At 36.7% G+C, this 25,488-nt stretch overlaps 1 long non-coding RNA gene across 1 annotated transcript; it reads left to right on the forward strand.

Annotated features, from left to right (window-relative positions):
* Positions 1 to 1,209: 1,209 nt before the first annotated feature.
* LOC310902788 lies at positions 1,210 to 16,360 on the forward strand. Its single transcript, XR_014587006.1, has 4 exons — positions 1,210 to 3,197; positions 6,176 to 6,236; positions 10,704 to 10,858; positions 12,610 to 16,360. It is a non-coding gene; the product is annotated as an uncharacterized lncRNA (long non-coding RNA).
* The last annotated feature ends 9,128 nt before the right edge of the window (positions 16,361 to 25,488 follow it).

Here is a 25,488-nt window from a genome sequence, read left to right on the forward strand (position 1 = left end):
TGTTTGGAACCAGTGGCGTGCATGGAACTGGTTTGGCACCTGAGGATTCAAATAGATACTCAGTATAATTTCCATAAGTAACTGTGTATCCTACTCCCACAACTTCTCATGAATTAATTATCTGAAAAACAGAGAAAATCACAGTAGATGTTCACCTTTAAGGACTTGCCAAAACAGCCATTCCAGACATAAGACATTATGACAAAAGATCTACAGTTGTCATGTACCATGGAAAAAAAGAGGTTTGGGACTTGAGAACTGCAATGTTCTGCTGTCAATTATATACCCAATTGGAGTTGCTGATAATTTTCTTTTCCTGTCACACTTAGGTGACATTTCTGATCACAGAAACTAAAGCAAAGGCCTCAGGAAAGAAACAGAAAAATACAGAATCATAGAATACCCTGAGTTGGAAGGGACCCACAAGGATCATCAAGCCCAACTCCTGGGTCCACAAAGGATCACCCAAAAATCAGACCACGTGTCTGAGAGTATTGTTCAAACTCTTCTTGAACTCTGGCAGGGTTGGGACTGTGACCACTTCCCTGGAGAGCCTGTTCCAGTGTCCAACCACCCTCTCGGTGAAGAACCTTTACTTAATATCCAACCAGGACCTCCCCTGTTGCACATTCATGCCATTCCCTCAGGTCCTGTACAGAAACACAGAATCTCAGAATACCCTAAACTGGAAGAAGACCTATTCTGAGAGGAAAAAAAAGTGAAGCTCTAACCCAACTATCTGATGCCTGGTCTATTGAGAAGATCGAGACAGAATCTCCTGTGTCTGATTTATAAGGGATTTTGAGACAGAAAGAATTTCTGAATATCTTCATCTACATAAAATGTAGCAAACAGATTAAAGCAAGAATCATAAATGTGAAAGAGAGCGTTTGCTTTCTGCCTCCACTGAAATGACTTCCCAAACTAGTGACAATGATTCCCTGGTCTATCATACAAGAGAGCCACACAACTGCTCAAAGGAATAGTTGGAGACAACAGGGAGCAAGAATAGGCAACTGAAACCACACAAAAATTCAGAGCTATAAAATATAGCAGAAGGAAAAACACTGTAAGTGAGAAGAAGACTGAGACACATCATTAATTAGTAATGCCCTTTGACATGAAAACATCAGGGGATTTAAAAAACAGTGGTAGGTCCATGAAGTTGGGTTTCTGTGCCTACTAAGCATACTTTGAGGAGAGAAAGAACTTGTCTATAAGATGTTTGTATGAGGGTGTGGGGTGTTGCTTGGGAAAGGGAGGCTTCCTTCCTTCAAAAGTTTTTATTCCTTCAGTCTTGGATCTAATGAGAACCAAATGGTTCCTGGATGTAATTATTTTATAGGGTCTGGTGAACAGACATTAAAACGTTCACCTGCTGTAATCTTAGCTCAAACACGGCTTGCACTGAGGAGGAAGAGTGCAGTGTCCTAGAGCCTTCTGGAATGAAATCTTTCAATTTATAGATAATAAATCACTTAAAGCTGAAAACCACATTTACATAACACCTCATTGAGCCTTTTTAAAAACATTTTCTCTTGGTCAACCACATGTATAAACAGAGTTGAATCAAAATGATTTGTCTTGTTGATAATGAGAATAAAAGCACCAGTAGCAGGATAATACTATATGCTTTCAGAAAAATCTTGTTAATGGTCTCTAAAATAGCTCCCATTGTTCACACAAGGGAAAGCTTTGTCCTTTTTTTCATTGTTGTTGTTAGACTGGAGGGAAGACACATTAAAGGAGAAAATCTTCAATATTTTTTTTTAAAGGACAGATTTATTGGTTAATAGGTGTGGGTGAAGGAATGTGGAGGAACGCTTTCAGGAAAGTGCTATCACGGTGAAAGGTGCTAATGTTTTTTTCATTGGGGATTACTTATGTAGATAACCCAGGATGAAACCCTTAAAGTTATGATTAGAAACAGAGGGACGTTACAGATATGCTGGGGGACAGAGCACTTTCTCCCTCTCTCTCCCCCCCTAGATTATTCTGTTCTTGCTTTTCCTTCCAGAATAACTTTTTAGAATTTATGCTCACAAACAGAATCACCTTCCCAGAAATCTTTAGGAATCTAGGAATCTTTAAAATCCAAAATTGTAGGTGCCAAGGAAGGAGAAAGAGAGAGCTGGTAAATCACTTAGAACTGTGAAAGAGGAGAAAGAGGAGGAGAAGGCTACCACTTTCAAGGACAAGGCAAATTGTTTTGGCGGAAGTGTCTGCAACAGTAATAGATTCTCAGCTATATCTTGTTCTCCTATAGAAGCACTTTTATTTTTAAACAAAACCTCTGATAAATTACCAAATATTAGAGAAAAGAGAAAAGTCAGATTATGAGAGAGAAAAGTTGGAAAGATTGTTAGCGAAGAAGCATCTCTGAGGCAAAGTAACTCTCTAATCACCCACATTGCAAACTAGTTGCATGATAATATTTTGGTTGCTTTCTTTTACGGATGTTGCCCAGTTTATTCATATGAAAATCTCTTTGTAGTCAGTTAACTGCAACCCACATCTCAGAGATGACTTTATTTCTTGTGAATATATTGAGAAAAAAAAAATCTATGTCTTCTTTCAAATTAACTTACACAGATTTCTGGTCTTCATGGTGAAAAGACAATATTGCAAAGCAAAAAAAAAAAAAACAAAAAAAAAACAAAAAGTACCACAAAAAAATCCTTCAGAAAAGATATTTTGCTGCATGTACCTCTAGAGCAAAATATGAGATGTTGTGGTATCATAGCAGGGCTGAAGAGCCAAACTATTGCTCAGGCATTTCTGAGAAAGTATGTCTCCCATAGAACTTGTTTCAGAAATTTAAGAAATAGTCATGGTTATTTTTGCATGTCAGGGCAAACGAGGTGTATTGCTTAGCCAGGACTTTTAGGAAATGAGACTGAAAAGCAATGAGCCATACTTTAGACACAAGACATACTGGCAATGTTCTTTAGAAAGAAGTCAGGCCATTTCCTGGAAAATTCAAGGTAAACAAGAGATCAAAACAACAACCTCATCCAGCTGCCTTCCTTCTGACAGCTTTCAAGCTCCTTCATCATGCACTAAATCTAACATTACGTGTAAGTCCATGCAAGAATGCTAATTAAAACAATGTACCTTTCACATATTCTTATGCCTTCCAGGCAGCAAGAACACAACAGACTGCTGCTGTTCCAAGTTGCTGTATGGGAGGATAAGAGGTAATTGACCCTGCAGTTGTTAGGTTAATTCATAAAGGGAAATCTCTTGCACAACTGTTGTTTCATCTGCTCTCTCTCTCTCTCTGTCTCTCTCTCTCTCTCAGAAAAAAAAAAAAAATAGCAGAAGCATTCCCTTTATATAAGCTATTTGTATACAGTCATGAAGACTAATTACTTAAATGAAGAGTTCCATAAGCACAGGAAATAAGGAAACCTTGTGCTCCATATATTTCTGCTTTATGCTTGACTGACTTCAGAGTCTAAGAAAGCACAGGCTTCATTTGAAAGTTTTCCTGTCTGGGAACTGGTTAAAGCCTCTTCCCATGAGGCAGAGGCATGAACTTGAACATCGCCATTTTTCCTCCATTAGGCATAGCGTGCAGGTTCTCTTCCTGTAGCTGGTCATCCATTTTCACAAAACAGGTAGGAGCTTAATTATTTTTGATACTTCTACTCCCCTGTTGAATTCCTTTAATAAAGTATCAGTTTCACTGGGAAGAGAACGGAAGTGCAAAATTAGGAATGCACATGAATGGGCACACTGACAGAAAAAGCCTCATAAGCCTTGTTGCTATAGTAAGTCAAGTTAAAACCCCCACATGCAGATGTCAGATAAAACAATTTTCTTTACAAACACGAGACTGTTGATTTAACTCCAAGGGTTTCAAAAAAAATTATGGCATTCCGTAATAAGCAAACCCACAAAATCCTGCAGGAACCCATGAAAACTTAATTGGACTCAGCATACAGAAGAAAATGTGAATGCCTTAGTATAGTTGTTGGGTGGTTTTTAACATCCATTATTCCCTGACACAGGAAGAGATGATGTTACATCCTTCAAAGGTTCCCTCTAAGCAGCATGAGATGAAACCTCTGATTTCCGATTACTGTTTGCTTGTCTGTTGAAGAGAGTGTAAGCCACAGTATTTGGATTCAAACATGAATCTAAAGTCCCTAAAGGTGCTTGTGCCTGAGGTTTTAGGTCTGATTTGTTTTAGAGATAGAATGACCACCTACATGCATTTATCTAGATCCCAGGCTAAATTTTATGTGTAAAAGCTGGGAGAGTTTTGGGTTAAGGTTACTAAGGAAAAAAAAAAAAATCTCAATCAGTTTAAAGTTATCAAATACTCATCATTTAGCTTAAGGCAAAAATTCAGAGGAATTTCTGGAATGCAGACAAGGATTGTCTAAAAAAATGAATTGAAGAGTTGAGTCTAGCCCTTTAGGAGAAAGTCTCAGTCAATACTATGTGTTTTTTTGTTTGTTTGTTTGTTTGTTTTTATCTGAATTAAAAAATACTCTTTAAAAAACTGTGAGGCTGCCTCATAAATCAGCTTAACATCTACCTCTTCCCACCAGCATCTGTTGTCTCTACTGCACCTTGGAAAATCAAAAATGTATTTTCATGAAAAAGATTTTGAGAAGATTTTGAGGCTTATGTACACAAATCCTTACAGTTGATAAATAGCATATTTTTGTCAGAACTTTGAACAAGTTCTAGAATACTCATTGTTAATTTGGTTTGGTTATCAGATAATTGGTAAGGAATGTAATTTAAATTCATTAACACATTGTTGTTCAGAGATTTCCAAAATGTTTTGCTTAGAGGCAAAACTTCTCAATGATACAAATTCACACAACACTTAATTACATTATCTATCATTCCCTTAAAGGTAGTTTACATATTATGTTAGAGCATGAAGGGAAGAGCAAATCTGCTGTACCATCTAAGGTATACAGTAACGCTATCTGCAGCTGTTCATTCTTCAGCTACTTTTAAAAGCACTTTCTTCCTAATTGGGCAGTTACCTCTAGTGACTGACTAATTTATCCACAGTAAGAGCTGAATATCTTTCATGTTAGCCCAAAGGCTACTAATTTAGGGAGAAAAAATGTAGGATTGGTTACTGCATTCTTGACTTACATGGCTCCCATACTTTTACTGAAGATTCATGGTGTTTAGTGGTGTTTCTCCCCTTTTATTCAAAGCACTGGAACTCAGATTTACATGAGATTCCAGCTTTCATCTTTTCTTCATTGGGTTTGATCTGCTACTGATTTTATTAAAAGTTCAGATTGGTAGTCATTACAGCCTACCATGTGTTAGAATATTCATCATCCTTATGTTATGCTGACTTTTTATATGCTAGAGGCTCAAAAATAAGTCATTATTTAGTGCTTCTGGGTGCACCAATACTGTTAAATGTTTACAGAAAAGAAGAACAGAGTAGATCAGCAGTGTATGATTGATCTGCTGATGGTCTAAATTCATTTAATTCAGACATCAGAAAGCTCTTAAGCCTGAAACCTTGTGTTTTTACAAGAAAGTTCAAGTTTTCTGTCTTCTGCATGAGATCTATGCATTAAGGGCACAAAGAAAAGAGATTATTCGTAGGCAGAGGGAGGAAAGGAATCGATCCACTCTACACTGATTTTCAGTCTTATTACTGTTAAATAGTAGAGTGCTTATCTTGAACATAGAAAATGGCCAATTCTGGGTTAACCATGTGCTTTTCTTATTTCTGTTTTTCAAAATAGCTGCAGAAAGTGAAAATAATCTTAAGGTTTATGTATTCTTACCTAGTAAACTGGTCTGGCATATAGATAGTGAAAGATTAAGCTGGCTAAAGCCATCTAGTTTCCCCTCATTTTGCAATTCCATTAATTGCTTCTCAGATGGAACCAAAATGGGGGCTTGTATCTGCATTCTAAAGGATGAAAACCTACTAGAATAGGAAGAGGAAACAGAAGAGGAGTCTTGGCATAGCAATACCAGCCCATAAAGCAAGATGAAACAGAATAATATATTAATATTTTATCAATCTATAAGCAAAAAATAGGCCTTGTAAATGGTATATACATTCAAACAGTAAGGATGAGGAGGCAGGAACGATCAGTTTATGAGAAGAGTAAGACTGTAGAGACCTATATCTTGGAGAAATAACTGTGGGTTCTTTTTTTATCTTTCAATTCAGAACATACATGGAAATTTTTCTTACTACATGGAGATAAAGTCATCCAGAGAACCATGTATGGGTATGTATGACATCCGCAAATGGGCTAGTACGTTATACACTACAGAAGCACCTGATTTGTTGTGGAAATGTCTGCCAGTTTGGTGTAATTACATGAATTGCTCTTTATTTTTTGGACAGTTGTTCAACTGCCCTTTACAGTCTAAAATTAAAAACTTGAATGAAAATACATTTGCAGCTGAGAAAAACCCTTTCCAATGAAATATTGCATTTCTTTCCATGTGAATAGCTGTATGTGAAAAACTGTTGGTTACTCTCTCCTGTAGAAAGTGGTAGGCGATTAATCTGCTAGGCTGGTAGACCTATAGACAATTATTAATCACCTAAGTCATGGGAATTTTTCTTTCACATCCACCTTATACCTCAGAGCCTGTAGCAAAGCAGTGAAACACATAAAAAATGAAAAGATACTCTGCATGCAATGTTTAGGCCATATCTTCAGAAGAAAAAAAGGCAAAGTTGAATTTACATTTGACAAAAAATTAAGGATAAGACAGCCTGAAACATGAGTTACTAAATCTGAGCATATCCTAGTATTTCCACAAACACCATAACTTAGTTTGTTAACTTTCAGAAAACAAACAAACAAACAAAACTGCAAACAGTCTGTCCCAGTTAAGAATAGTTTTTTCTTCTTTCTACTAGCTAATCAATAGAAAAGTATTTCAGGTAACTTACAACTCTTCAAATGACTGCGTGATTGAGGAAAATATAGGAATATATAATAGTAAGATCAAAAATTTGGAGGAAGGAGAGACATTCTGTGGAATAATCAGCAGGACAATGTAGATTCAGTTTCTAGAGGATGTCTCTGGCATATGGTGAACTGGGGTTTAGATCCCTTTTTTTCCCAGTTCACAATAGGTAATGAATCTTTTGACACTCACATTTCAGATTTTTGTCCAAAACAGTTGTTTGTAAACCTTCTTATAAAATATTTGACTAGTGAATGTCCCAGACAGAGGAGGTACATTCTACACATCTAATGTGTTAGACACACATTTTAGTTGCAGCTATATCTCCAGATTAGGTAGAAAGGTGTTGGGACCTCTGTTGGGACCTTTATACATGAATATATGTAAGCCTATTCAAGCTCTTGCTTTTATTTAATTGTGTGGTAAAGTACAGAAAATAATTCTGCAATATTTTTATTTCTGGTTGACCCCGTCCAATTTTCCAATATTTACGTGTGGTTTCACTGACAAACTGAAACATCAGCTACTTGTAATACCTTGTTTTTTGTGGTAGTTTAACCATAAACACTGGTCTCCAGGGAAGAAAAAAAAAATCCCTTAATGAGACTACACCTTTACACATGAAAGATCTTGCTTTTAGTAAGTTAGCTGTCAACAGTCTGCATAAATTATATTGCTTCCAAGGCTAGCATGAACAATGCTTAAATGTTTTTTCTTGGCTACAAATAGCAGTTAAATTGAGATGTTACTTAGAAAAATAAATTTTTCATGTATTTTGGTTTCTAAACAAGACAGTCAATGTTTTCAAGACTATTGTCTTCAACTATAGACTTAGATTAGAGACAATAATTACAGTCAGATATGATTTATGGCAATAGATGCAGTTTTTATGGCAATTTATGGCAATATTGCAGTTTACAAAAGTACATTTGCCACAAGGTGGCAAACTATGTCTACATTTATACTGGAAAAAAGAGTGTAGAGGTGTCAAGACATCTCTAAAAACTTTTCATCTCCTGTGCTCAAAAAAAAAAAAAAAGAGTAGTATCATATCAATTACTGATAAGTTTCTGACTGTAACTGTCAAAATTGACTTACAGCCAAGAAAACAAAACTAATAAATACAACTGTCAATAGCAACGTAGATAAGTCACTGTTCTGAACCAAAGAACAAGTGCAGTTTGAAGGAAAAAGAAAAAAAAGTATTTTATCAGGGGATAACTAAAATTCCTTAGGTGACCTGTTGGGTTTTTAAAGAAAACGAGCCTGCCAAAAAGAAGAAAAAAACAGCAAGTTTTCTGTCAGTTCTAGGAGACAGAACAGGGCAAATGTTTCACAGTAGGATTTTTAGGACATTAATAAGGAAAACTAGAACGTGGATGGAAAACATCCATGGCAAAGGAGGAAATTGTCTCTTGGGGCCAACTTTCATTTGAGGATCTTATAGAAGTACTGAAGGAAAAATCTCGTGTGATTTTAGTTTCCCCTTCTGAGATTCTCCAATTAGTTTTTAGTTTAGTTTAGTTTTGTTTTTGTTTTTCCTATCAAATACAGTCATATTTTTTGTAAATTGTTTTTAAGCAATCCAAAGTGAACACTTAAGGGAGCAAATCCTAAGCTAATAGTCATGTTAGGCAGTCATCTCAATATGGAGTTAAATGAAAAACCTGCTCTAATAGCTCTACAAATGATCCATGCAGAAGGAGTCTTTAAATAGTTGTTGACAGTTAGCAGATCTTTCCTTCCCATTTTTGAGGCATTCCAGTGCTAATGGAAAAAACAGGGGGGAACAAAAAAGTCAACAACAGAATGTTCACAATGATGTGACCATTCTACAGAGACTCTTCCTTTTTCTGACTTTATCAAAACTTCATAAAACGTACAAACCCTCACCGACACTAAGGAGTTCACATCTAGGATGAGATCTAGCTTTAGGTCTTTCAATCTTTGTACTTAGGAAAGAATTTAAACTTTAAAACATTGAACTAAGCAGAAGATTAGTGTCATCATGCCATTGACTAAGTGCCCCTTCGAAAGACAAGTTTGGTTTACTACATGAGTGCAATTTTTGTAAGGAAGACTACCACAGATTCACCTGTTCATGCTGAAGCACCTAAAACTTTTGCCTCTCTTTCGAGTTTGGTGGGTAAAATAACGGTGTCCTGATAGTTGACAGATACTGAGTCATTGCTCTAAACAGCCGTGCAGCACATCTGCAAACAAGGACAGCTGAATGTAGGAATATTTTACTACTGATGAGCATCTTGGTCATGCCTGCAGGCAGTGATTGCTGCGGTAGACTATAAATAAAGTCTGAAAATGACCAATTATCAATATCATGATTATCAATAATCTCTGAAAACCAGCACAGACCCTCTGCTCATGGAGATCAGTATGGGGTCAATGTACATAGCTGGAATAAGGTTTCATCTCTAAATATAAATTTCAGACACCAAGCCCACAGGTAACAAACGTGTTAGAGGGAATATAACATCTTGGTCAACTGCAGATGGACATTCTCCACTTCCATGTGTCATTAGACTTACATAACCAGCAATGTGACCTAGCACCACTTTTCACAGAATGGCCAAGGTTGGAAGGGACCACAGAAGATCATCAAGTCCAACCAAACTGCCGATCAGGATCACCTAGAGAAGGCTCAGATCACCTTTTGGAAGGCTCAGCTGTGTGAAGGAGGTGCAGCTAGCACTGAGCAGCAGCTTTTTCTCTTAATCTGTGAGACAGCATATAGGATTATAAATTGTGCATAATAAAAAGGTGGAAACAAAGAAGCGAGATTGCTGTGTTAATAATGATAGTTTATATTTCAGAAGAAAAACACCAGCAAGAAAATCTGAAAGAAAAAGGGTTGATTCAGAGGATAGTAAATCAGCAATATTGAGGATCAGTTGTTTTAAGGAACAGCAGAATGTAATACTTCTGCACTTCACTGATGGACATCTGGCTTACAGACACTCATCAGGTGACTGTACCCCAGTACTGTGAATGTATCTTAGTCTATATCTTACTCATATCTTCATCTGTCCAAGGGCAAGCCATAGCTTTTCCCAATAACATATTTGTCCTAGCTCACGTCTGCGTGCACTAGCTAATAAATGTGATATGCTCATAAGTTCTATGCCTTATCTTTCCCTCAAGACTCCACATCTGATAGACGTTACCAAAATGAAAGTGACCCAAAGATTTGGGGTCTCTAAAAAAGGTTTGAAAGTTATGACATATATGAAAAATGACTGTGATATTGATTGAGTTAAAGAGACAGACAGATGTATTGACTGTTTAATTCCTGTAAAACTTCAGTTTTGTTTTTCTTCAGCTTTAGCTACTCTCTACTTACATTTTGGGGCCTACAGATATGTATTTTAATAGATAGATAATTATATCTTTTAAATTCTATTTTTCTCTGATTACCTTCCAAGATATTTTCTTTGACAGCATGTGGTGCTAATACTTTTGTGCAAATACGACTGTTTAAAAATAACACTGCTGGTTATATTGTTTTCACGAAATTTGTTTAATTAAGAACATTTTCCCAAATATTCCTGTCACACTAGTTTCATTAGTTTACTCTGGATTAACCTGGTCAATGTATAAAAGCTAATATGGATCAACATCCATGTGATTATTTTTTTTCCTAAAATACTTGATGTTCCACTTAGTTCAAGCAGTTTTTATCATGTTCAACTGTTATTGCTAACAAAAAGTGTTAAGCTGAGGCTTCAAAATTTTTACAAGTTATTCTTTCATTTCAGCTGTTTTACTCTTGCCAAATAACTACCCCAGAGCAAGCATATGTTGAAAGAAGAGAATGTGCACAGGGAGGAAGATGTGCCTCATGTTCAGTTCATTAAGGGCGGCAACCTATCAATCAGACACAGCCCTTGAGAAGACCTTCAGAGAAGATAAAGTAAGTGCCAGACACACCCAAGACCTGGAATTCTAGTAGGGAATTTCTTTTACTACATATTATAAAATAGTAAAATAGTATAGATATCTGTAAAAACAAAACAATAATATCAAACAGTTGCTTGTTAAGATTCTAACAATAGCACTGAGAGAAGTGAGAAATGAGATTTTGATCTTGCGTTGATTTGTTGGTATGAATTTTATATGGCCTTCTGCTAAATTCAAATGCAAAGGCCAAACTGCAGGATGAATTCATATTGTCTGGTTATAGGTACAATTTAGCCAAGAAATATGTCTATTAAGGCATATACACCAAAATGTCCAGAATAAAGAAGTCCAGCTGAGTCCAGTTATTAGAATCTTTCTTTCTATACAATTTCCCCTCCATATCTATAACACAGATATACTGTAATTTCTGCATTCTTTCTAATAGTATCCTTATCTCTCAAACAGTTTTCCCTTGTTAGAGCTATACAGAACATCTTACATACGGTATCACTATTGTATCCTTTTTGCATGGATGAATAATTTTGATGTTACAGTAAACTATGAAACATTTCATAGAAAATATATTTTATGCATATGAAGTCATAGTCATCTTTTCTCTTCAGAGTTGCTCTCCCCAGTACTTTGATCAAGTCTATAGGGAAATGTAAATCTTCTTTGAAACCACCTGGCACATTTGGGACAAAAGTAATCACAGTCATTCAGATAAGATAATATTTTCTCTAGATCTACAATGAATAACCTTACTGAATAAATCTGATATTTGTTTACAGAAAGTCAGTTTGCTTTATTTTTAGCTGAATTTACGTAACAGGGATATGTTATTGTAAATTCCCATACCCACAAATTCAGAAAGAATTGGAACCTACAAAAAAGAATAAAAGAAGTTAATGCATGTTTACACAACTTCTAAAAGACCTTTAGGCATTTAGATCCTAGGTAACATTTAATGTCTGTGAAATACATGTATGCATGTCACATTTTCAGAACTGGCTCAGATCACTTAGGTTGTTTTGTTACGTAATATATAGAAAATCTTGGAATTATTTCCACATGGTCAAAGTCTGAATTTGCTCCTGCAAAACTACATGAAATTTTTTTCTTAGGAATCATGATTTTTAGGGGTTAAGTGATTAATAAATCAAGGTGTTAAGCACCACCAGAGCTTACAAAGGTTAAAGTACCTCAGTGCTATACCTCCTATCTGAAAATATCAATTATTTCACTTCAAGGCCTCTGCTTTATTTCTGTTTTTTAAACAATTATGGACTTTTATTGCTTTTGGAGAGCAATGAACACGTCTTTGATACAACACAGTCCCTAATTTTGCACACAAAAGGGACTTTTACATAAAAATTGTAGTGTCTTTGGATCATTCGATGGGAAAATCAGAGGAGTATTAGGCATATTTTTTTATTCTCTCTGCCAATTACATATCTAAATACTTCCATGAGGAATGTCTTGACATAACAGAAAGGATAAGATTCATTCTTTGTGTGGTGATAGAGGATTATGAACTACCTTAGTAACAGAGTTTAGAACCACAAAACATTTTAGATAATATCATTTATTAACAGTGTCTAAATAATTAATAACAGTGATAGTAACTAAAATTCACAATAGTATTTTCCCCTTTCATTCACAAACTAATCTTCTTCAAGAAGATTAGTTTAAGAAGACTGTTTAAGAAATGTATGAGAAGAATAAAATAAAATAAAATAAATAAACATCTTAAAATTTTTGCAGAACCAGTTCCTGAAAAAGTTCCAACACTGATGGGTAGCACTTTCTGAACTGTAGCCCGAAGTCCACTGTTCTGTGGTCTGGATCTCATGAGCAGAAGAGTATTTAAAGATTTTGTTTGCTTTTTTGTTTGTTTGTTTATTTCTTTGTTTGTTGTTGTTTGTTTGTTTGTTTTTAATAATATTTGCAGTTAAGAGGGCAGATAAGAAAATGATGATGCATAGAAATTGTTTTTACTTGACAACCCATTCATTTAAAATTTGGAGAACTGCTATTTTAAAACGTCTTGGTCTTTTTCCAATCTATTAAATTAAAACATTATTATTTTTATTTTTAACCATACATAGGGACTCTAGTAATACCACTGCTCTGGAGTTAGTCTTACAAAAATATCCAGTAATAAGAACAGAAGCCTATTATGTTTATTACAATGAATCAATTTAAATAGAGAGAACTCTTGCCCCGAAAAGTTTAAAATAGGAGATGAAAGAAATAGTTTGGTGCACTAGTGAAGACCGTGTAGTTCAGTGTTCAGGCACAAGAATGAATCATGCACAATCATCTTGCATTTACTGGATGCTAAGGAAACACCAGTGGTTAGGCACTGCCCCTCAGTAATGCTTTAAGCCTCCACTGAATGGATCGCCTGTTTGTGACTTTAGTTAGGGACTTATCTGTTTTTCAGCAAGCCTGTGATCCCAAATAAAACCAAAGGATGTCATTGTGTAGTGAGGAATTGTGAAACCCACACTACTTAATACATTTTAGAAAACTCTATTTCTTCTCATTTTCCCCCAAACTGGGTGAATGGAATAAAAACACAGTGAAAAAACAAATTGCACAAAATGCAGTCCAGCTGCTGAAGAAAGTGACAGGTCACCACTCAGCAAGTGTTGGAGATTCCCTAAAGAAATGTTATCAAAAGCTAAGAAGCAACTGATCAAGTGCAGAAGACATTTGAGAAATGTATACATGATGGAGGTTCCTGATCCACTAAATAATCTGAAGACATTTTCTATTAGGACTAAGACTAGGACTAAGACTAGGACTAAGACATCTTTGGTAACAGAACAGTGCTCAGATATTGTAACAGTTCGGAATGACAATAGGGGTCAAATACATTTACTTCAGCAGAGAGAAGAGGAATGCAAACCTGAAACAGGGTCAGAAGAACGAACAAAATTTCCAGTATTATTCCTGTTGCACTTAACAGACATTAAAAAAGGAATTAATACAATTTGAAGTATTATATCTATAATGTTTTGGTAGGGAGAGGCAAGGGGAATGGGGCAAGCAACATTGTCTTTTTCAGAGTAATACCAGAAATATCAAGTTAGGGATATGCATAGTCATGCATCTTTATTGGTTTCATATCTGTTAAATCATAACTCTTGTGACTTCCCTGCTTGAAGGAATTAAACATTTGTTTTGAATTCACATAGCCATTTACAGTTTTCTTATGATTCAAGCCTGCAAATATTATGTTTCCATGGATGCCAGCCTCAGATACTCCAGGAGCTTTTCAGTATAATTTCAACAAAAGCATGAAAGATAAGTGTTTCTTCTTCTTCTTCTTCTTGTTTTTTTTGTTGTTGTTGTTATTATTATTATTGTTATTATTTTTTTCAGTGAAGAGTCTGTCTGTAGCTGGTACAGACCTGGTCACTCAGCTGTTTCTCCATGAACAGGAGCAATGCTCTGCTGTTGAGATAAAGTGCAAATTCCACACAGGTATAGCTCAAGACTGACATCTTGACATCTATTTTTCATACATTCTGGTCGCTAGGCCACCACATAAAGGACTTAGGATATTAGTAAAACAACATCAACGAAATGGTGGAAAGAGAAGCAGCAAGTCGCCAGGCTGTCTGTAAACACCTTATAAGGTACAGACTTAGAGGCAGAAAAGATAGGCAAAGCCCTGAAGGATTTCATCATCCATATTTCAAAGACACAGGAAGGTAAAGGTCCATGTTCAAATTCCACTGAGGTCATTGGAAACTCTTGCATTCACTTTGATGAAGTTGGATCCAGACATAAAAACTAGTCTGTTTTCCCCATATTACATGACAAACGTTGCTCAAGAGAAAGGAGAAATACAGATAGACTGAGGTGCGTAGCCTGTGCTTTGCCAGCTGGCGTGGAATAAATTGCTGATGATGGTCTTGGGGAAATGGTTGGTTTGGATGTCTGAAAGCTATTGGATTTCAACTAGCTACAAAAAATCAAAAAATGTCTGAGGTAGCAGTTTGGGGCCAGCATGAACTGATGCTCCTAGATCATTGTGATTCTTACGACACGCATTAGAGAATGTGTCTTCTAAGACCTTTTGGAAAACAAAAATCTGTTCCTCCAGAGAACATCTGAAATTATAGAGTGATCTGGGATCTTTCTTACCTGTCGCACTTGCCCCAGAGTTACTCTGAATGAATTTAAGGCTTGTCCTCTAGTTCAGGACCTAGCTAGACAGCTTAGATTTTTAGAGAACAGTTGTTGTTACATATATATATATATATGTATATATATATATATATTCACATATTTTGAGTATATAAGTATCCCAAAAAGTCACTGGATTGAGGAGGCTATTTGTGCCAGCTGTTGCTGATCATTATTCCTCCCAAGTCTGGTATGACCTGCCTTTCCTTCTGCTGGAAAGTTTCCTTCTCCTCCTATCCAGGTTTCCTATTCAGCTCCAACCACTTCTGCATGACCTTTACTTTTCCGACAGAAAAAGCAATCTAACTTCATGCTTCCTCTGTTCAACAGTAAAATCAAACACTCCCAAATTTCCATTGATCTGGAGATACAGCAATTGAGGGCTGATAATAATTTATTTATTTATGTATTTATAACCTTTTAAAATTATATCAGCCCAGTATAATAGGTGGATTATTATTATTATTATTTTGTGTGTGTGTGTGCATGTTTTTTGTTCGTTTTAATTCTAATACTTTTTCTATTGTTGAGCCAAACATGAAAAAGCCTGATATTCTTTCACAGTTGAAATATGTCATGACAAATACAGTAATTTCTCTACCTTTAAGATTGTATCCTCCTTAGATAGTCTCCAGTTCAGAGAAATAGAGTGTTTCTGTTTTCTGACATAAGCACAAAGATGAGTAGAAGGACTGTGATCATGGTTTGGACTAATTGACCGGAAAGCATATAGTTTTGAAAAAGGGAAAATCTGGAATATAATTTCGATATTAATAGTCAAGAGAAGTTTGGCAGAGGGAAAGGAGAAAACCTAACAACATATGAGTAGAGGAATACTTGAAATATATATTTAAGAGCTGAAAAGAAGGGTGGGGTTGGATGAAAAACTGGGAAAAAGAACTTATGCTATCAGCCAAAAGAAAACTTTAAAGTTACCTGCAAAAGCTGTTTCCAATATATCCCTTTTCTTATTAACACCAAGTCTCAGTGGAGAAGAAACATGAACTTTTTAATTGGGAAAGAGTAAACCAGATAGCCTGATATCATTTGTACAAAGGATGGCTGCAGTTTAATACTGCTACAGGCAACAGTGAGGCTAATGTCTTTAAGCCAGCTGTATCATGAAATGTTTATCTAACTTTCAAGATCCCCACAACTATCATAATTTCTTTTCATGATTTCTCTCTTACCATTCCTTTTCCTTAGACGTCCTGTTGATGTTTCAGGGTTGACTTTCATGTTCTCCCAAGGGAATTAGCTGAAATATCCAATATGGTTTCTGTTTAGAAGCCAAAAATGTTTCAGGTCTTTCAACTTTTTTTTTTTTTTTAATGGAAGTAGGAATAAATGACATATGGAGGCTGCTTCTTATCACTATTAACAAATTGACTTAAATTGACTTTACTTTCCTGAAATATTCTATATATGAGAGTCAAGTTTTAAATAAAGATTTATCTCTTATAAAAGGATATTTATATGTCATATTCACTATTTGCCAACAGATGTAGACTGTGAACTATAGAACATATTTAAACCATGCTACTAGAGTGATAGGTATTATTTGATTTCTCAAAGTTTGCTTTGCATCTGATTGGCAAAGTTTCAATGTGTTTTGAAAAGCAGAAGCCTAATAAAAAAATGCAAAGAATACTGTTCTTACTTCATTCTTTCTGATGTTCTTGTGGAAGTTATACATAATGCTGGTAAGAAACAATCGAATAGATACCCAAGTGTATGTTGGTGACAAAAAAGGTAAGAAGTTTGCTTTCCTGACCAAACCTTCAGCAGTCAGTAATACACCCAGGGGACAGCTTGATTACATGCAAATTTGATCAGGCTGCTGTTAAAGTTGGATTCGGGACAAACTGAACTGCTTGTTGAGTGAACCACTCAAAATCAAAGAGCAGCTTGTGCATTATGTTATTTTCTCACCATTACCCAATCTCTTTGTTCAAAGATATAGCCTTGTATACACGTATTCAAAAACAAATGAAAAAAAAATCCTGGCAACAAAATTGAAACATCTGAAGTGTTGTTGTCCCTAATTAAAATTTGTAAAAATTGGTTTTATTTCTTTTCTGAAAACTTTGTCCATCATTCTAAACCTTGAAATACAAATTTTTCAGGGCCAATTTGGATGGGGCTTTGGGCAACCTGATCTAGCAGGTGATATCCTTGCCCATGGCAGGGAGATTGTAATTAGATGATCTTTATTGTCCCTTCCAGTCCAAACCATTATGTGATTCTATGGTTCTATGAATCATCAAAAATGTTATAATTTTTACCAGAAATCAATAGGTTTTCTAAACAAAGTGCCTTTGAAATCTCACTGTGTGACTAGATACACAAATCTTTTGAAATATAATGAGTTCCCAAATAGTGAGTCCAAGATTACATGGGACTGAAGCTTGAAAAAGTCAAATTTCTAAACCACCTTTTCTATCTTTTAGGAGATAAATATACATATACATTTTTTTTTCTGTTGAAACTGCAGATAACCACTAAAATTCAATAGCTAAAAGGAATGCAATAATACACTTAGCTTGAAATTCTCTTTTGCAATCAAGAAAATTATTAGTATTCCTGTGTACAGTTCTGGAATAGCTATTAGATAGCTCTAATAAGCTATCTATTAGATAGCTTTTGAAGCCCAAGGGCTAAATTAATAAATCCTAGATAAATTATTAAATCCCTGTACTTATGATGATGATTTAACCTTATTTCACGTAGTTTTCCAGGACAACTTGGCAGAGAGCTGCTCTGTCCCACTGTCTGGATCTTTGAAATGGCTATGTCTTACTTACTGCATGCTTTAACACTCTTAGGAAATCAATCAGCAAACTGTGAACTAGTTACTGTCACACCATGAAAATTAAATAGAGAAAGAAATCAAGGAAATAGCACATCTTGACCTGAAACCTTTTGATAAAAATGGACTTTCTGGTATTCATGAAATTTATTATTATCTTGTAATGTACTGAGATGTTGTTGGCAAGCCATAGTGCTTAGTTCTCCATTTGGAAGTGCTGAAGATCAAATATTTAACTGTCTCAGTCCGAAAACTAGATTTATATCTGAGGCAAAAATGACTTCTATAGTTTCCTAAGGTCAGATTCATTGCATCCAGGTTTCACTGCTTAAATGTAGCAGTTGGTGCAGTGTGTTGTTACCCTAGGTTTCTTCAACAGAGAAAAGACAGAAATGCCTGGAAGGGTAATGCAGATCATGAGTTAGCTGCCTCAAGGCTCCTGACTGGATAAAGATCCCAGGAGGACTACACTCCTAAGATGGTTGCCTGAAAACTAAGTAGAATGAACCTGATACTTTTCTATTATTACTTTCAAGTCAGTTCTTCAAAGTTTTTCAGTACAGTTTTAAATAGTTCAAGTCATTTCTCATACATCACATCCCTTGGGATGATGTTTTAAAGTTAGATCTCTTTTTGCTTTTTCAAGATGTGAAAATACCTGTTTGCTAGAAATGCTTTCTTTTGCTATACTCATTCTCTTTGATACAGAAGTTACAGTTACTGTATGTTAGTATTTGGTTTCTTCAGTTGAAATAGGTATAGAGGATCAACTTTTGGGGTTTAGGTAGAGCATCCTAGGGACAATGTCCATGGTGTCAGAATGGTTTGACAACTTTCAGCAACCTGTGGCAAAACTGAGTTGTTCATAAGGAATTATAAATGGAAAAAAGTTTGAAAATTTTAAACTCCATTTCGCTGAGATGCACCTGATGTTATCTGAAAGGCCTAGATTGAAGTTATATATTCCTGTAACTAATTAAAACCATAGATGGGACTTTTGCCATATTTAGCAAACCATAAGTTTTGTTTTTTTTATGCTTGTACATTACAGTTTAGCTAAGTAGGTGAAATGCAGAACAATTAACTTAGGCTACAAGGATACCTGCCAGAAAAAAAAATGCTTCCTGAATAGGTTCTGCAATGACCGTGATGAAATTTTACATTTTTTCCATAACATTTGCCAACAGCCCCAAAGGTGCAGGTCCAGTGTTGCAAGTACTTTGCTCCCCACTTCCTATAGTAGAAAGGAAATGTATCTAAGCAGAGAAACTGGTTTCTCTGTTGTTCCAGCCAGCAGAAGTGCACTCATACACTGCAGAAAGAGGGCAGAGTCTGTGGTCACTCCACCTCACAAACCCAAGCAGAAAGATGGAAGAACAGTTTTGTGAAACACAGGTGACACATACAGGGGAATCAGGATTAGGCAAACTAGACTCTTTTTTGCACTTTTTATTGTACAATAAAGGAATCCAGTTATGATTCTTTAATTTAGGAGTCATTCTGCTATTAATCATTTAATCTAAGCAGTTACATTGCTTAAAAGCAGCTGAGGAACAATCATTACTTTCTCACCCTTGCTCTAACTTTTACACAGAGCTTAACACACATGAACAAGTGAGGAAAATATTATTCCAGACCTATGTATATTGTGTACACTGTGTTGTTATAAGCTCATTTGTCAAGGTCCTATAACAGACTTGAAAGCTTTGGCCTCTTTCTGGCATCTTTCCATTTCTCAGAGCTATGGCTTGGCCTCCTACAATGTTCAGATACAAAGCCAAATTGTTCAGTGTTCAGGGGTGCTTCCCACCTATCCTTTGGCAGGGTTACATCTTCATTTGGTGCTAAAGATGAGTTATCCTTAGTGATGTTAACAAGCCCATTAGAAACACAAGCACATTTCCATGTTTGGGATTCCAATTGATATGGGCAAAATATGAAGTTATGGTCGGTGGTGAAAAAATATTTGATGATGTCTCAGTATCTGACAGCAAGAGATGAGATTTTATCTAAACAATGTGTATTCCCAAGACAGCAGTGCTCTCTAATTTTTTTCATCATTCTTATTATCAATGCATGTGTTTGCAATATGAAAATGTAGATCTAAGGATGTGTTTATATTGGTTTTATGTAGGAAAATTTTCACTCTTTCATTGAATAATTGGACTTGGTAAAAATTGCAGGGTTTTGTACACACTTTCAAACATATTTTTTGACTTCACATTCTGTAAATTAGATGTAGTTTACATGACAACAGTTAAAAGAAAAGGTAAGTCCTTGGTTGTTTTATGCTGTTTATTTCAAGATAAGTTGAATCAGGTCTTAATATGGTAGACTATGTTAGGCAACCATCTCACAGTGTGGAAGTGAGCACTTTTGCTTCCAGCCTGTCCTGGTTTCCTAACTATAATACAGTGTGTGTTCTTAGGATTACAAGAAGCAAGTGCCTTGAATATACCACAGGGAACTTCAAAGTTACACATCAGGATCCTTCCCTTTTAAACATTTAATAAGATTATTTATTTATTTATTTATTTATTTTTGGTTTGGTTTTCCCACCAAGAAATCCACTGTAGCCAGATCTATAAGTGCTTTGCAGAGACAGAAAAGGTGTATGACATACCACTATTTCTCAGTTCTTAGCTGTTTTCCCCTTCAGCCATACGGAATAGGTTAAAATTATCATGAGAAAAAGTCTGGAAGTAACTTAGCAGAGCTGTTTAATAAAAAGCTTATTCATTTTCTGTTAAAGATCTGAAGAAGACTAGTGTAATCAGTCAATTTTTGTAGATAATCCTCCACATGCGGATGCCAGGGATGTATTTTTTTCTGCATGTCTTCAGTTCATTACATTTGTACCTAACTTATATGAGTAGATTCTAGACATGACATAATTGTATATTTTTTCTATTGGGAACAAAAAGGAAAATCCAATCTTTTTATTTATGAATGATGGGAAGAAAGATATTTGTTTTTAAATTACATTTAATTTCCAAAGCTATTGAACTTCAGAATATAACAAGTATATCTTCTTTTTCAAAAGCTAAAAAATGAATATACCTTCCTATTAACTCCACTTACATTCTCATAGTCAGCTGGTGTATTTAAGTAAAAAAAATTAAAAATGAAAATTTCAATCTATTTTCCACACATTTACTACGATTCTCCAAAAATTTAATTACTTTTGAAAAATACCATCTTAGAAAACTAAGCAAAACTGTAGTACAAAATGGGACAACAAAAGTATGTCATCCAAAATTTAAAATTATGTGTTTAAAAAGGTAAACATGCATTAAAGCTAATGTCAACGTTTTTTAGGAAGCTTTCCATTTTGTAAACAGACCTTCTTCAGTCTAGTAATTAGTCAGCATGAAAAATTTCAACAGATCCTTTTGGGAGAATAAATAGAAAATTAATCATAGAATCGTAGAATCATTAAGGTTGGAAAAGGCCTTCAAGATCGTCTAGTCCAACCATCCACCTACTACCAATACCACCCACTAAACCATGTCCCTAAACACCTTTCCCTGAACACCCCCAGGGACGGTGATGCCACCACTTCCCTGGGCAACCCGTTCCATTGCCTGACTGCTCTTTCTGACAAGAGATTTCTCCTAATTTCTAACCTAAACCTCCCCAGGCACAACTTGAGGCCTCTAGTCCTATCACTAGTTACCTGCAAGAAGAGGCCGACCCCCAGCTCCCCACACCTTCCTTTCAGGTAGCTGTAGAGAGCAATAAGGTCTCCCCCGAGCCTCCTCTTCTCCAGACTAAACCACTCCAGTTCCCTCAGCCACTCCTCACAGGACTTGTGCTCCAGGCCCTTCACCGGCTTTGTAGCCCTTCTCTGGACACGCTCCAGAGCCTCGATGTCCTTCTTGTAGTGAGGGGCCCAAAGCTGAACACAGTACTTGAGGTGTGGCCTCACCAGAGCAGATTACAGGGGGATGATCACCTCCTTGGTCCTGCTGGCCACACTATTCCTGACTTGCTGCCCATTGACCCACCCTGTCCAGGTCCCTCTGCAGGGCCTTCCTACCCTCTGGCAGATCGATGCTTCCCCTCAACTTGGTGTAGTTTGCAAACTTACTGAGAGTGCACTCAATTCCCTCATCCAAGTCATCAATAAAGATATTAAAGAGGATGGGCCCCAAAACCAACCCCCGGGGAACACCACTCATGACCAGTCGCCAGCTGGATTTCACTCCATTCACCACCACTCTCTGGGCCCGGCTATCCAGCCAGTTTTTAACAAAGCAAAGCATGTACCTGTCCAAGCCATGAGCTGCCAGAAGTTGGATTAGTTGCTTGTGCCCCAAGCAGAGGGATGCAGAAGGCTCATGGTTTGTTAATGTTTCCAATCCAGAGGGAGTGTACAGAAGGTTATTTCCTCAAATGACAGAGTTGCTATAGTTGTTAAAACCCAATCTCAAACATCAAATGTTGTATCTAAGTACTTCAGTTTCCACAGGTAAAGTCTTTAGTCTCCCCAAACATATTTTGCTCAGCACATATTCTCAGAGCCTGAACTATCAGGGTTTTTACTCCTAGCTAAAACACCAACAGGATTCACAAGATAGGCAGGAGAACACTTGCCTTGTTCCCTGGATCCAGTGAAGCATAGCCACACAGCACACTTAGCCCCTTTTTTTCTCTCCCCCCTCCCTGCAGGATAACCAGGGTAAGGAAGAGGAGCTCTGCTTTTCCTCAGGAGCCTTGTAATTGAAGCTCTCCTCTGGGAGACAGGAGACCTGACTTCAAAGTCCTTCACTGCCCCATATTTACCACATTCCAGGAAGGTGCCAAAATTTTCTGGGCTGGAAGCCCTCTAAATCCTTCCTGTGCCATCTTTCACACTTCGCATAAAGTGATTAAATATTCACTGGAGCAGGGCCTGGAGGCAGGCTTTTGGTCTTGTCTTACCTGGGTGCTGCAGAGTCCTGGGTAAGTTCTTCTCTGTCTGTCTCTGTCTCTGTCTCTGTCTCTGTCTCTGTCTCTGTCTCTGTCTCTGTCTCTGTCTCTGTCTTCCGTCTCTGTCTCTGTCTGTCTCCTCTGTCTCTGTCACTGTCTCTCTCTTGGTCTCAGACTCAGTCTCTGTCTTTTGCTCCAGCTCTTGCTCTCTATTTTCCTTTGTACAAAATTAGGCTATGCAAAATATGTGATCTTTCAGAGGAGAAACTGTAAAATTTCAATACCAAGATACCTTATATCTCCTAGCTAGAATCCTGTTAGACGTTGTGGACTCGAGTCCCCACAAAGAACGGATAGCTTTGGAAAGACATTGGGGGAATCAGTTGTTTCTGTGTTAAAACAAACAACAAAAATCCCTCTAATACAGTGAACTCTGAGGGGTTATAATGATAATAAAAAACCTGGATACTATCATTTTAAAGAAGATATCAGGCATAAAAACAGAGCAAGCCATAACTGGACTGTGGGAAATTGAGTGCAGGCATCCACATGGCTTCAGAATTGTCACTGAAGTTCAGCTGAACTTATTTATACTCATCTGAGAGCTGGCCATGCCAGAGGAATGGCTTCATCCCTGGTCACAAAGCAACAGCACTGATGCTCACTGTTTTTTGGGAAAGCTGACATTCCTCCACACACAAACAGCTCATGCCTTATTGGGTTTCTTAACTCAGGCTTAGTGCAAAACATTCACTTTTGTATTGAGTCTGGGGCGAGCAGATTCTGGAGCACAGTAGCTGCCATGGTAAAGCTGTCCATGAAATAATAAAGTTTATTTGACCTAAGCTGTCTTTATATTGAGACTGCTTCAGTCTCCACATCCAGGACATGGTTAATCCAGCAACTGTGCAGAATGGGAATTAACATATAAGGTAAATAGATGCAATGGTACAACTGGGAGAAATGGTTACATATGAAGGACAGTGGAGGGGATATTAGCTTTCACCTTTCATAGTCTTGGGTCTGGTGAAGATACTGCATAAAATTCTATATATAACTTTTAAGACTGCTTATTAAAGGTAGAATCCATCCTGTTCAAAAGCTAGATGTCTTGAAACAGAAAAAAAAAATTGTGCATGCCTCATTTCAGGAGAGAAAACAGTAGAGACAAAGGAATTGTGATAGTTACTAATTTACGCTGGGAGCCAATGTGAAAAAAGAAAAGGAGTTCTAAGAACTGTCGTTAGCACAGCTCTGTCCATTGATTTGTGCTGTCATTTCATTGCATGCAAAGGTTTTGTCTGATGCCAACAAAAAAGTCTTTTTTCTGTTGTTTTACATATATATGTGTATGTCCCCAAATGCAAGTACAACAAATGCAAGTAACGATGTTACAACAATGATTTTGTTGTGTACCAGCAATTTTGCAGTAATTCTTGAATTTAAATACCCTAATTCCTCCTCAGTAATTTCCAGCTCAGGATGTGTGTGGTAGAATTCCCAGGTGCGAAGTTCATCTGTGGTTTCCTTAATAAAAATATGAACTGCTACTTATGAAAAGAAATTTCAGGGAACTCCTAGGTTGCAAAGCTGCAGGAGCCCAGATCCTATTAAAAAGCAATAGAAGGTGGGTACCTACATCTCTCAGAGCTTCTAAACCCAATAAATGTAGGCACCCATATTCCAATAATTCATTCCCCTCCACCTCCTGGCAGCACAGACCTCTCCTGAGCATAGTGTGTCGGTCACATATCCCTGCTTGAAAGAACGCTTATTACAGCCAGATAAGGAATATTCCTTTGGCTCTGATTCAGATGGATTTGAAAAGTATGATTTTTCTTGGAAGAAAACTGAATCCCTTAACTGTTTTCTCCTGCCACCACAGCACAACTACTGATTTACAGCAGCATGAGGTCTACTTTTCCATCTACATAATATTTGGGGAAAGCTTAGAGCAACACAACGTGTAAATGAGTATAAGCAGAATGTATTTGCTTTTCCTTCCTGCCTGTCTATACAGAGATGATCTTGACAGTATCTGTTTTGTGTTGAATGCTGCACGTCAGGGGTTCTTTCCACTGATGTTTGTATGGCAGGTGACAGCTCCTATTTGCCTACTGGGAATAAGCTTTACAGTTTGCACCTTCTGGGAGGAAGAAAACCCAGCAAATCCAATCCTTTCTGGAGTAAAGCAGGTACCAGAATTGGTACCATCACCTCCCTGGATATTTACCAGCGGAAGACAGCTTTAAAACCTAGATGAGTCGCCTGAAAAATGATGCCAGTGAGTTGCTGTGTTTGGGTAGCCTAACCTTACCTCTTCCCTAGCTGGCACAAGTCTTTTTTTTTCCTGTGCTGTTCGGAGGATTTCTCTGCCTTCTGTCCAGTTGTATGTCTGTGCTTCCCAGAAAAAAAAAGATATGGATCAATGTATATCTCTTCATGCCAGTTCTCCGCGTTTAGACTTTCCCCAAGCTTTTTTTACTGTTCATTTCTGTAACTGCATGTGTAACTCCACGGGTGAAAGAGAGAAAGGAAATAGCAATAACAACAACAGAAAACAAACAAGCAAACAAACATTAGTGAATTTTAAGGTTAATGATTGTTCAGCTATTCTGTATTTTTCCAAAGCCCTGATACCTGTTTGTACTTGCCCATTTATTTTCCTTTCCATGCCAGTGGTAAGAGATTGAGAATATACTCTACTGGTCAGAACTAACAGC

Source organism: Anser anser (genome assembly GCF_964211835.1).
Source record: "Anser anser genome assembly, chromosome: 1".
Taxonomy (NCBI): domain Eukaryota; kingdom Metazoa; phylum Chordata; class Aves; order Anseriformes; family Anatidae; genus Anser; species Anser anser.